This window comes from Furipterus horrens, unplaced genomic scaffold (genome assembly GCF_987537825.1).
Source record: "Furipterus horrens unplaced genomic scaffold, mFurHor1.1.pri manual_scaffold_7, whole genome shotgun sequence".
Lineage (NCBI taxonomy): Eukaryota > Metazoa > Chordata > Mammalia > Chiroptera > Furipteridae > Furipterus > Furipterus horrens.
The window spans coordinates 126,415,364-126,429,137 of NW_028327177.1; the positions used below are offsets into that span (position 1 = coordinate 126,415,364).

Consider the following 13,774-nt stretch of genomic DNA (forward strand, 5'->3'; position numbering starts at 1 on the left):
AGAAATCTATGGGTGTTCCATAGTTTCCACAACTTCAACAACACTTGTCATTGTTTAACTTTTTGATTATAACCATCCTAGTGGGTGTGAAGTGCTTCTCATTGAGGTTTTGATTTGAATTTTTCTAATGACTAATAATGTTGAGTATCTTTTCATGTGCTTATTGGTCACTTATATATGTTCTTTGGAGAAATATCTAATCAAAACCTTTGCCCGTTTTAAAAATTGGGTTGTCTTTTATTATTGAATTGTAAGTATTTTTCAGGATGTCCTTAGCAATTACATAACTTGCAAACATTTTCTTTTATGCTGCAGGCTGTCTTTTCACTTTCTTGATACATAAAAGTTTTTAATTTTTATCAAGTCCACTTTATATTTCCTTTTGTGGATTTTGCTTTAGGTGCCATATCTAAGAAACTATTACCTAATTCAAAGTCATGAATATTTATAACTATTTGCTCTAAGAGTTTTATATATTTCGCTCTTACATTGAGGTTTTTTGATCCATTAGGTGACCAAATTCATTGTTTTGCGTGGGGACACTAACTGACCTAGCACCATTTATTGAACTGAACTATTCTTTCCTCATTGAATTTTCTTGGCATTTCATCTGGGTTATCTTATTTGTTGGCTTACAATTTTTCACAGGATCCCCTTATACCCTTTTTATTTCTGAAATGTTGGTAATAATACTACCTCTTTTATCTTTGGTTTTAGTACTCTGAGTCCTCTTCCTTTGTTTCTTCGTCTAGCTAAATGTTGTCTGTTTTGTTGATGCTTTCAAAGAACCAAATTTGGGGTTTTTTAATTTTCTCTGGTGTTCTTCTATTCTCTCTTTCATTTATTCCTGTGGTAATCTTTATTGTCTTCTTCCTTCTACTAGCTTTGGGTTTAGTTTTCTTTTTTCTTTTCTAGTTTAATAAGGTAGAAGTGTAGTTTATTGATTTGAAAGCTTTACTCTTTTAATATAGGCATTTGAAACTATAAATTTCCCTCTAAGCATTGCGTTTGCTGCATCCAATAAGTATGTTGTGTTTTGTTTTCATTCACCTAAAAGTATTTTTAGTTTCTTATGTGATTTCTTTTTTGACCCATTAGTTATTTCTGAGTGTGGTAATTTCCTATATTTATGAATTTTCCAAAATTTATTTGGTTATTAATTTGTAATTTTACTTCATTGTGATCAAGAAACACATTTTGTATGGTTTCAATCCTTTTAAAATTTTGAGACTTTTTAAATGGCTTAATATATGGTTTATCCTAGAGAATATGCCATGTTCACTTGACAAGAATGTGTATTTAGCATTTGTCGAATGTTCTATAGATGTCTGTTATGTCAAGTTGGCTTATAATGTTATTCAAATTTTTTCTATTCATGGTGATCTTCTGTTTAGTTCCTCTATCCATTATTGAAAGTAGGGTATTGATGTCTCCAATTATTGCTGTTGAATTTTCTTTTTCTCCCTTAAATTTCGACTATTTTTTGCTTCATGAATTGGGGGGTTCTCTTGTTAGTTACATGTAAGTTTATCATTGTTATATCTTCTTCATGTGTTGACCATTTTATCATTATAAAATGTCTTTCTTTGCCTCTAGCCAAATTTCATCTTAAAGTCTATTTTATCTGATGTTAATATAGCCACTCCAGCTCTCTTTTGGTTGCTGTGTGAGTGGTATGTCTCCTTCTATCATTTTACTTTTAACTTATTTGTGTCTTAAATCAATGTGTGTGTTGCTTGTAGACAACATATACATGGATCAATTCAAAAAATTATTGATTAATTAATTTTGAGAGAGAGGAGGAGGAGAGAGAGAGAAAGAGAAAGAGAAACATTGAATTGTTGTTCTACTTATTTATGCATTCATTGATGGATTCTTATACGTTCCCTGACCGGAGATCAAACCCACAACCTTGGCGTATTGGGGCAATACTCCAACCAACTGAGCTACCCAGCTAGAGCTATCTACATGGATCACTTTCAAAAGTTCACTCTGCTAATCTCTGTCTAATCATTGAATGTTTAATTACTTACATTTAATGTAATTACTAATAAAGTAGGATTTACATTTGCCATTTTACTATTTGTTTTCTACATGTCTTATTTATTTTTTATTTCCTTTCTTCCATTACTGCCTTCTTATGAGTTTATATGAGGTTTTTCAACTGTAAGTAATTTTCAATCAACTAAAAATATCAATTATTCTGATGTTAACCAGGAGACTTTAAATATCATTTGAGACATTGATTATTCTGCACTATTCCAATCAAATCAATTCATGAGAAAGATTTCATGATACGGTTTAGAGTTTAATCACTGCTTACTTGAAAATTTCAATGCATTATCAATGACAATAAAATATTTTGACAAGTTTTATTTTGTGTCTTAAATCCTTTCATTATTTATTTACACACAAGATAGTGAGTGGCAACTTTATACTAAGCAATGATTTAAGCTTTGGGAAAACAACAGTGAATGAGAAAGACAAGTTTCCTGTCCTCATGAAGCTTGAGTTCTAGTGAGAGAGTCAATCAACTAGTAAGTAGACAACTAATGAACAAAATAAACTAACAAAATAGAAACAGAGGCATGGATACATGAAACAGACTGACAGCTGTCAGAGGGAGGGGGGACTGGGTGAAAGAAGGTGAAGGGATTGGCCCCAAAACATATACTGTCTGTATAACCCATGGACAGAGACAACAGTGTTGTGATGCCAGAGGGAAGGGGGAACAGGGACTGGGAGGAGGGGAACAAAAGGGGGGGAATGGGGACATCTGCAATAGTGTCAACAACAAAAATTTTAAAAATAACTGGACAACTATATTCTAAAAATATAGAGCTATAAGGGCTAGGAAGAAAATAAGGTAGGGGAAAAATGTAGAGATGTATAATGGAGGACTCCTTTAGTGCGGGGTTTCTGAGACAAGTGCTCTCTATGGATGTGACATTTGAGCAGACACTTAAAGGAAGACAGGGTTCAAGTCATAAAGATCTGCTGGGGTAGCCCCGGCCGGTGTGGCTCAGTTTGTTGGAGCATCATTCCATGTGCCATAAAGCTGCAGATTTGATTCCCAGCCAGGACATATACCTAAGTTGCAGGTTTGAACCTCTGTTGGGGCACATGTGGGAGGCAACCAATCCCCCCCCCCCACCGCCCCCTTCATCTTTCTCTAAAAGCAATGAAAAAATGTCCTTGGGTGAGTGGGGAAAAAAAGATCTGTTAGGGTAGTATTTGAGGTAGAGAAAATAGCCAAGGCAAAGACCCTCAGGCAGAAGTGAGCTTGACATGGCTGAGGAGAAGCAAAGATTCCCATGTGGCTGAAGAGGAATGAGCAGGGGGAAGCCTAGTGAACAATGAAGTAAGAGAAAGAGTCAGCAATCATATACACATGATCTTACAGGCCTTCTAAGAGGAGTATGAGCAAGAGAATGGCATTGTTACTTTCACATTTTAAAAGGATTACTCTCTCTACTGTATGGAGAATGAACTAGGAGGGCATGAGTGGAAGCTGGAAGACTAATGTGGTGGACACACCTTCAGCTGAACTCTAATGAGTCATACCCTTGTATAGTACTCCCATGAATGCAGGTGGATCCTATGACTTGCTTCTGATGAACAGAATATGGCAAAGGTGATGGAATGTCACTCTTATGATTATGTTACATGACCGAAGACTTCATCTTAGCAAACTGAAACGTTAGATTTTCTCTTGATTATGTTTTTTTTTGCTTTTTGTTTTTTTAGAGGCTAAAATGTATATTTAAAATTTTTTTCAGTTACAGTTTACTTTCAATATTATTTTGTATTGGTTTTAAGTGTACAGTATAGAGGTGAGACAACCATACACTTTATAAAGTGTTCCTGCCACCAATATTTACAATATCCACCCGGCGCCATGCATGGTTATTGCAGTACTATTGACTAGGCTCCCTAAGCCGTATTCCATATCCCTGTGGCTATTTTGTTACTGCCAGTCTGTACTTCTTAATCGCTTCACCTCTTTCACTCAGTCCCCCAAACCCCCTTCCCACTGGCAACTACCAGTCTGCTCCCTGTGTCTCTGAGTCTGTTTCACTTTTGTTTGTTTGTTTTGTTCTTTAGCTTCCGCATAAAGTGAAATCATATGGCGTTTGTCTGTCTCCTGATTATGTTGGAGAAGCAAATCACCTATGGTTTACAGAGTGGGTCATGTGTCAGGGAACTAGGAGAAACCTCTAAGACCTGGGGGCATTCCTCAGCCAAAAACCAATAAGAAGAAGGTCTCCCAGTTCTATAACCACAAAACATTAAATCTTGCCAACAATTTGAGTGAACTTGGAGGTGTATCCTTCCTTAGTCTAACCTCCAAGTGAAAATTCAGATGGTTAACATGTAGATTGCTGATGATCAGACCCTGAGCATCGCCTCCAATTAAGCCACTTCCAGACTCCTGACCATGGAAAACTGTGAGATAATAAATGTGTGTGGTTTTAAGCCACTGAATTTATGGTAATTGTTACACAGCAACAGAAAACCAGCATAACCAATTAAGATGTTTTTGGAGTAGTCAAGGCAAGACATGATGGTGACTTGGACCCAGACAGTAGCCATGGAGATGGGGTAAAGTGGTCTGATTTGGGGTGTGGGGTTTTTTTAAGCTTCTATTTTTTTTTTTTTTTTTTTTTTTTTAGAGAAGGGAAGGGAGGGGGGAAAAGAGGGAAACATCAATGTGTGAGAGATTCATCATTTGGTTGTCTCTCGAACACCCTCTCCTGGGGACTTGACTCACAATTCAGGCACGTGCCCTGACTAGGAATTGAACTAATGATCTTTTGGTTCACAGGCTGGCGCTCAATCCACTGAGCCATAGCAGCCAGGGAAGGGATGTGTTTTAAACATAGAGTCTCTGGGTTTTGCCAATAGCATTTGCCAGTAGCTTAGACATTGCATGTGGGAGGAAGAGAGGAGTCCAAGATGACTCCAAGAATGGCTCCATAAATACAAATACCCAGCTTATAAAAATCAGCCCTGGCTGCTGCGGCTCAGTGGATTGAGTGCTGGCCTGCGAACCCAAAGATCGTCGGTTTGATTCCCAGTCAGGGCACAGGCCTGGGTTCCAGGCAAGGTCCCTAGTTGGGGGTGTGACAGAGGCAACCACACATTGATGTTTCCCTCTCTCTCTTTCTTCCTCCCTTCTCCTCACTCTAAAAATAAATAAGTAAAGTCTTCTTAAAACTCAGTCGATTTATATTTTGCCCATTTTATAAATCAACTCTGGTCAATCCCTGTTGACATGCTTATATAGCACCTCTTCCAAAAACATACTTGACTATTTTAGAGAGAAGGGAAGGAAGGGAGAAAGAGAAGGAGACAAACATCAGTGTGTGAGAGATACATCATTCAGTTGTCTCTTGCACTCTTCCCCCTACCACCCCCATCTAGGGACTTGACTTACAACTCAGGCATGTGCCCTGACTAGGAATCGAACCGGTGACCTTTTAGTTCACAGACTAGCACTCAACCCACCGAGCCACGCCAGCTAGGGCTACTTGACTCTTTTGTAAGTCAGGAGAATACTACTCATACTTCAAGGTTTAGCTGAAATATTTCCCTTCTGTGAAACCTCCCTCATGCAGTATAGTTGCTTAATTTTTTTGCTCTCAGTTTGGGTTGCTGTAACAAAAGTACATAAACTGGGTGGCTTATCAACAATAGAAAAATATTTCTTGCATTTCTAGAGACTGAGAACACCAAATCAAGGCAGCTACAGATTTGATGTCTGGTTCACAGATAACTGAATTCTTGCTGTGTCCTTATATGAGGCAAGGGGTAAGGGAGTTCTGTGGGGTCTCTTTTTTAAGGGCACAATCCCATTTACGAGGACTCCACACTCATGATCTAATCACCTACCAAATGCCTCACCTCCAAACACCATCATTTTGGGGATTAGATTTCAACATATGCACTAGGGGGTGGGCACAGTCATTATACAGCATTCCCCTAGAACATTGCTTAAAAATTTCCTATAGCATTTGTCTCATGAAGCGTAATTTATATTTTTATATTTACACCTCTGTCTCCTACACAAGGCAGATATCTCATATTTTTCACCTTTATATTCCAAAAGCCTAGAACAAAGTCTGAGAAATCTAGGAAATATTCAAAAGTTTGGTGAATAAATAATGCAGTTAGTCTTAAAATTTTGAAATCATCAGATTAACTGTATTTTATCTGATTTTGTCCTTTAATATCAGCTAGCTCATCTCACCATATGATCTACTAAAGCAGAAAAGACACATACTCATATATCACCTGTGTAATAAATAGGCTGCAATGTGATTATTTGACAGTGTTAACTTCATAAATAATATTATTCCTATTACACATACTGTGTGTATGTGTGCATGTGTGTATGTGTGTGTGTGAGAGAGAGAAAGAAAGAGCAAAACAGAAAGAGAAAAAGAAAGAGAAAGAATTCTGTAAGCCAAAAATTTTTAATGCAATTGAAATTGCATATTCAGCATTTACCTATTGGTTTATTGTTTCCCAGCCCTGTAATAGGATAAAAGTAAAGTGTTTGAAATGACTTTTGAAACTGATACTTCAACTACTCAAGAATGTGAAAAGGGGATTAGATAGTGCTGGTTCCCTTTAAAAGAGGAAAGGAATGATCCAATATAAAAATATGGTATTTGTGGTTTACGGTTTGTTCAAACACCCTGGCATGACTTTCCAGGCTTCAGTCCAATTGTATGATGCATTCAGAAGCCCTGTGCCTACTCATAAAAATGTCTCAGATCGAAGACTTTGAAGATTGTTTAGGAGCGTTTACTGTTGAGCACAGCAATGTTGTTTGTTTTATTTTGGGACCAGAGGTTCAATATTGAACCCGATAGACCAATGATTATAATTTATATAAATTTAGAAAGCGCACACATGTGCACACACATATTCATCTTAAGAGGGTAAATAATGTCAAAGGATTGGAGGAGACTCTCTGAGTCACTTTACCATTAGCTTTAAAGTGTTCATTTTCCTACTCTTCTCATTCTGGGATACCCAGACTCTCCAGGAAATCACAAATATGTCACTGCTGTCACTTGGGAAATTTTCTGGCAGTAAGACTATGACCTGAAGCATGATGGATTTCTCTATCTCTTCAGCTAAAAAGTGATGCTCAAAGCAGCCCTTTACTTTGGTTAGAATTATTCACAGATTAGAACCAAATCTGAAATGCTAAGCCCAGAAGAAAACCAGACCTAAAAACAACTGAAAGGGCTTTCCATGGATAAGATCAAGAAGCAGAACAAATCTAGACTGCTCAAAAGGTTACTTAATCTAAACATCGTTCATAGACAAGGATGGAATACTAATTGGTAATGACTGCTATCCCTTTACCAGTGTGGGTTAAAGCCATCCAAGACACAACAGTAAGCCTCAAAATTTGACCTATACTGTCTTATAAATATTCAAATAACTTTCATTGCTGAAAATGGGTAAGAATTAAAATCTATTTTTGGAAAACACATTTAGTACGTTCACTAAACCCCCCATAGCTCTAGCAGTGACTCTGCTTATGGAATACACTATTCAGAGCCTGAAAGAATGACATTTAAAATACACAAGCTTGTAAAATAGGAGGAAAAAGAAAAGCTAAGTAGGTAAAAAAATATTTGTCCTGTGGTTACAAAAACATGTTTCAGAGCCAGAGTACATGCATAAGCCTTTTTTTGGAGAAAATCACACAATTTTTCAGATTTAAATAAATAAAAAAATAAATACACCAGCAATGTAAATTAGTAGTAATCCAACATAGTTTATAAGCCAGTGAACTATGTAAATTCTGTGCAGAAGTTTTCATGAATATGTTTATATGCAAAAAGGAGATATTTTGAAAATTGTTTTTATGTTAATATTCTAGAAAGACCTTTCCAACTGCTGAGTCTGCAGAAGACCCACAGAAATGGCACCTTGCAAGGGAAAGGAAAAGAAGGAAAAATAGATCATTAGCCTCAGATCTCAGGTGGCTGAAGGGGAAAATGTATGTGGTGTCTGCCATACCTTTGCATCCTTCAGTGATACTTTTGTCCATGTGACCGACCTTTCTGGCAAAGAAACCATCTGCCATGTGACTGGTGGGATGAAGGTCAAGGCTGACCAAAATTAGTCCTTTCCACATGTTGCCATGTTGGCTGCTCAGGCTGTGGCCCAGAGGTGCAAGGAACTGGGTCTCATGGCCCTTCACATCAGAATCCCAGCCACAGGAGGAAATAGGACCAAGATTCTTGGACCAGGTGCCCAGGCAGCCCTCAGAGCCCTTGCCCACTCAGGAATGAAGGTCCGACTGATTGAGGATGTCACACCCATCCCCTCTGACAGCACCTGCCGGAAGGGGGTTGCCCCGGGCACCATCTGTGGACAGGACTCTTCAAATTATTGTTCTCTGTTAATAAATTGCCTTTGTGTGAGCCAAATATATATTTTCTACAAAGGAAACCAGAACTCTATAGCACTAACACTTGGTTGGCATTTAATAACTGTTAAATTGCAAATTACTCTTTTTTAATTGTCCAGCAGATTATCTAATTTATCTTTGTTTCAGATTTGGTAATTTTTAAACATAAGATTTTCAGGTTTCCTGTCCTTGAATGTTCATGAAATGGTTTCTTGTAGCTTTTGTGAGAGCTCAGTTAAGTGGCTTTATGTTTCTCTGAATGAAATGACTACTTAACTTTAGTAATTCTGGGGTAAAAGGGCACATGCTTTGATAGGAATTTGGTAGTGTATTCTTTCAGCTGATTAACCTAGATTCAATTTTACTCAGAAAAATTCTTTAAAGATAGATGGTTTTCAGTCTTCAGAGTAAAATAAAGCCTTTACTTTTTTAATTACTTCATTAATTCTTCTTTGTCTTATACTGATCTTACCATTCCATACTTTGTTCTAATGTAACCAAAATCTCATGACCAAATTATGTGCGTGTGTTTTTTCAAATTTTAAGTTTGACAGGCAGAGTGAGATAACAGAAAGAGCAATGACATAAGTTTGAATCTTGCAGTAACTGTGTAATCTCAGGACTCATTTTCTCATCTATGAAATGCAAATGAATTCTTACCTCTCAAGATACAGTGAAGGTAATGAGAATCTAAAGACTCCTCTCGAAAGACGGTGGATTGAACACATTCCTCCTAAAACCTGAGTGCAACATCAATAAAAGTAATTTTCTAAGGCACACGTCTACAATAGTGGGGCAGGGAAGGAAACTATAGGAACTGCATTTTGGAGACATGGAGACAAGGGGTGATCAAACTGGCACACCCAAGATAGCTGAATCTGAAACCAACAGTGGGAAAAGCTAACTTAAGATTCATCAGAGGGCTCACAAACTGATGAGACCCCCTGAAAGTGAAGAGAACGGTACTACCAGGAGGACTGGTTGAAGGCGTTCCAAAGACAGTTGTGTCCCTCTATATGCCCTCTCCCACTCCCTGTGCTTGGGCAAGCTGCCACTTTCCCATTATGGTAGAAGTCTGGGAGGTTATTCTTCGAAGGGGTAAAACATAGGGTTTCTTTATTGAGGGTACTATCAGATACAGTTGAGCAGACAGGGCCCATGACAAACAGTAATAGCAATTAAGCGAAAGAATTTCCAGTATTCTAAGACATTTCCCACTCAGCTGTTTAATCCTCTACCCCAGGAACATTGACAATCAGACCTATACCCTCCTCTTGTTAGGAGATTTAAGGTTTCTTCTTCTCCTTCTTCTCCTTCTTCTCCTTCTTCTCCTTCTTCTCCTTCTTTTCCTTCTCCTCCTCCTCCTCCTTCTCCTTCTTCTTCTTCTTCCTCTTCCTCTTCCTCTTCATCTTCCTCTTCTTCTTCCTCTCCATCTTCTTCTTCCTCTCCTTCTCCTTCCCCCTCTCCCTCTTCCTCTCCTTCTTTTTCTCCTTCTTTTTCTTCTTCTTCTTGAAGAAATCTGACCAACTTAGAAGAAAAGACAAGTATACTGACCTCATGAGTTCTCTAACGTAGAGCCAGGCAGGTCATTACACACATTTATAGTTTCCAATAAACTTTAGAATTTCCCGTTATTAAACATAAATAAAAAAATCAATGACTATCAATATCCAGGGAGAACTTCTAATACAAGAAATACAGAAAACAACAACGACACATGTAGGAAAGCCACTTAGAGGAAACAGAGCTATGCAGGAAGACGAAACTTCAAATGAATATCTTTAGATAAGAAAATCTATCACATCTATAAAACCCAAGTAAGATGTTATTTAAGAGAGAACCAAAAAAATGAAAAGACCTTTTGGATAAATAATATTATATCAGAAATGAAAAATTCAATATAAGAGTAAAAGATAAAATAAAAGAAAACTTTCAGAGCTAAAATACAGAGATGGCAAATAGCAAATAAAATATAATAAAAAAGACACCCTGACTGGTGTGGCTCAGTGGGTTGGGCATCATACTGCAAACCAAAATGTTGCCAGTTCAATTCACAGTCAAATCACATACCTGGTTGCAGGCCAGGTCTCTGATTGGGGACGTGCAAGGGACAACTGATTGATGATTCTCTCTCATATCAATGTTTCTCTCCCTCTTTTTCTCCCTCCCTTCCCCTCTCTCTAAAAATAAATAAATAAAATTTTTAAAAAATAACATTCATTAAAAACACCTAATAAAAAGAGAGGATAAGTCATGAGCACCCACCCACTAATTAATAGGAGTTCCATAATGAAAGAATATGGAAAGTAGAAGCAAGGAAATTGTCAAACAAATAATTTAAGAATATGTCCCAGAAGTAAAGGACACATTTCCAGATTGAAAGATTCTGCCAACCAACTGAATGAACAGAAAACACCTCGTGCCCTATATATTATTGTGAAATTCCATAATAGAACAAAGAGAAGATCTAAAAATCTTTCAGAATGTAAAAATACACAATATATAAAGGGTTGGTTTTTAGAATGCCAGTGAATATCTCAACAGGATCCTAGAACCTAGAAGATAATGGATCAATAGTTTCAAAATTCTGAAAGAAAATTAGTTCCAATATAAAATTCTATACCTAGGCAAACTATTAATCAACTATGAAGCTAGAATATATACATTTCTAAATATACAGAGCCTCAAATAATTTTCCTTCCACACAACTTTGCTAAGGAAGTTACTAAAGAATATGCCCCAATAAAATAAGGAAATAAACCAAAGAAGGGAAATACATGTGACTCAAGAAGCCAGAGATCTAACAAAGAAGAGAAGTGAAGGTAATTTCAGAGAGGATATTGAAGGGAGACCCTAGAACACTAGCTCTCTCAAGTCTAGAGCACAACCTGTCCATATTGGAGAATACACATAGAGGGCACCACTAGCAATCATTCTTTAAAAAAATAAGTCAAATTTGAAAAATTATCTGGCACACTTGGACATAGTCACAGAAGATATTCTTCTTGAAGATAAATTTATATAAGCTACACAAAAAATAAAGCAAATTAAAAAAGTGAGATAATCATTAAATACACAGAAAGCAAGTAGTCATTCAGGCAAGAAAATCTACATGACTCATGCTACATGACTTTTCTGTGGATAACATTGCATAATTAACCTAATATCAATCTGACCAAAATCTATGCCTTTATTAGGATGTCAGGGAGGAAATATTTATGTGTGTATAACAAAGGAAGAGTGAGAGAGTTAACTCCCTATCTTTCCCATTAGGAAGCTAAGAGATTATCTCTAAAAGTGAAAAATCAAGAAATAGTAGGGGATGCCCGTTACCTGAGCATATAGTATAAAACATGAGGAGGACTAACGGAGTAAATATGATTGCCTTTGGGGAATGGGAATTGGGGAAGGGAAGGAATAAAAGTAGAAGATAATACATTATATAGTAAATTTTACTTAACTTTTAAAACAATGTATGTATAGAACTTTGAAAAAATTAAAACTTGTAAAAAGAAGATTAGATGACATACTGTGCCTCAAAATCATCTATTAGAGTAGGAAAATTAGATGTTTGCTTTAGTCTTTCCACACAAGAGGAAGGCAGTGACCTAGATGGAATCCAGGAACACATTGTCCAAGAACACACGATGATATCACATCTTTTGAAATTATGTGGACTTTATTGGGTAGTAGCTCAGGCATAGCAAGGGAACAATAATATATTTGTCCTTATTGGCCCAGCAAGTCCACTGAAACACAAATCAGTGAGGCAGTTTACGCAAAGACCTTGTGGACCATTCATGTGTAGTAAAGGCTTTCACTTGGCCCAAAGAGAAGTATGAAGTAAGTCAGAATTAGAAGACAACTTAATGAACTTGCTCCATGAAATATATCAGGTTCTCAACTCTCAGAGCTCATCTGGAGTGGTTTTCAACCTTGATTGCACACTGGGTTCATCTGTAGAGCTCTAAAATATCTTGATGCCCATTGCATCATAGAACAATTAAGTCAGATCTTCTTTAGAGTGTCTCAAATAATTTCATTGTGTAGCAAAGGTAGAGAACCATAGCCCTAAGGTATGAGTTCATGAGACTGGGCTGCCATTTCCCAAATGTTATCAGAGTCCATGGAATGGTAGAGAATCACCCTCCCAATAAGGAGAGAAGTTGGGTATCCTTCCCTATACCAGATCTAACCTGTACTTCTAATCAAACCATACTATGAATTGGTATACTTACATGAATATGTCTTCTGGGTAATTATGGGGCTTGAACTCTTAACAGGGTCTCAGCTTCCCCTCCCACATCCTCGTTCGCTAGAAGGATCAGATTCATCAGAATCTGAGACACTAATGGGGCTTGTGCCTTGATGGCAGAGAGTAGGCTCCAAACTTTCCCCTTTATTCCTAGCATCCAGGTGAAGTAGACCATTTTTCTGGTCTTCATTGGATGGGCTCAGTCACACTGACCTGCTCTGTATACACATCTCTACATACAGGACTGGAGTCTCTCATGAGAGCCTAGTAAGTGAAGAGTAGGACACTGTCTGAGTCTACTTGTGCTGCCACCACAAAGAACCATAGACTGGGGGGCTTACACAACAGAAATTTATTTTCTCAGTTCTGGAGGCCAGAAGTCTGAGATCAGGGTGCCAACATGGTTGGATTCTGGTAAGATCTCGCTTCTTGGCTTGAAGAATGTCACTTCACTTGACTTCTTTGTGCACAAGTGGCGGGGGGTGAGGGGGACTGAGGGAGAAGAAGACAGACAGAGACAGAAAGACACACAGAGAGAGAGACAGAGAGACTGAAAGCACTCCCTGGTGTCTCTTCTTACAAGAACATTAATCCTATTATGAGGGCCCCACTCTTATGACCTCATCTGAACCTAATTATATTCCAAAGGTCTATCTCCAAATGCCGACACATATGAATTGTGGGGGGACACAAACATTCAATCTGTAACAAATGCTCTATGCCTTGGGCCTGGGCCCTGCACCCAGCCCATCCTTGCAGAGGTTATCAGGCCTTGGGCTAGCTCTCCACAACTGGAAGCGTATTTTGCTCGCTATCCAGTCGTTGATCTTCATGTGCGCCCTCCCTCAGTTCAGAACCCCAAAGAGAGTAAGTGAGAAAACTTGAGCACTAAACCCTAGAAGCACTCAAGAAACAGTTTGTAGGGAAACCCCAAGCTGGTCCCTCACTACCCTGATGGCCTAAAAACAAGTTGGAGTTCTCCATTCTCCTCCTCAATCAATCAGTATATACATTCTAAATGTAGAGCAGGATATTATACAAAGCACTATCTGAAACTAAGAAAGAAGATACTCCCCTAGCTC

The 13,774-nt window shown here is 37.8% G+C and overlaps 1 pseudogene; it reads left to right on the top strand.

Moving 5' to 3' along the window:
* Positions 1–7,945: 7,945 nt before the first annotated feature.
* On the top strand, positions 7,946–8,548 carry LOC150005196 (small ribosomal subunit protein uS11 pseudogene; annotated as a pseudogene).
* The last annotated feature ends 5,226 nt before the right edge of the window (positions 8,549–13,774 follow it).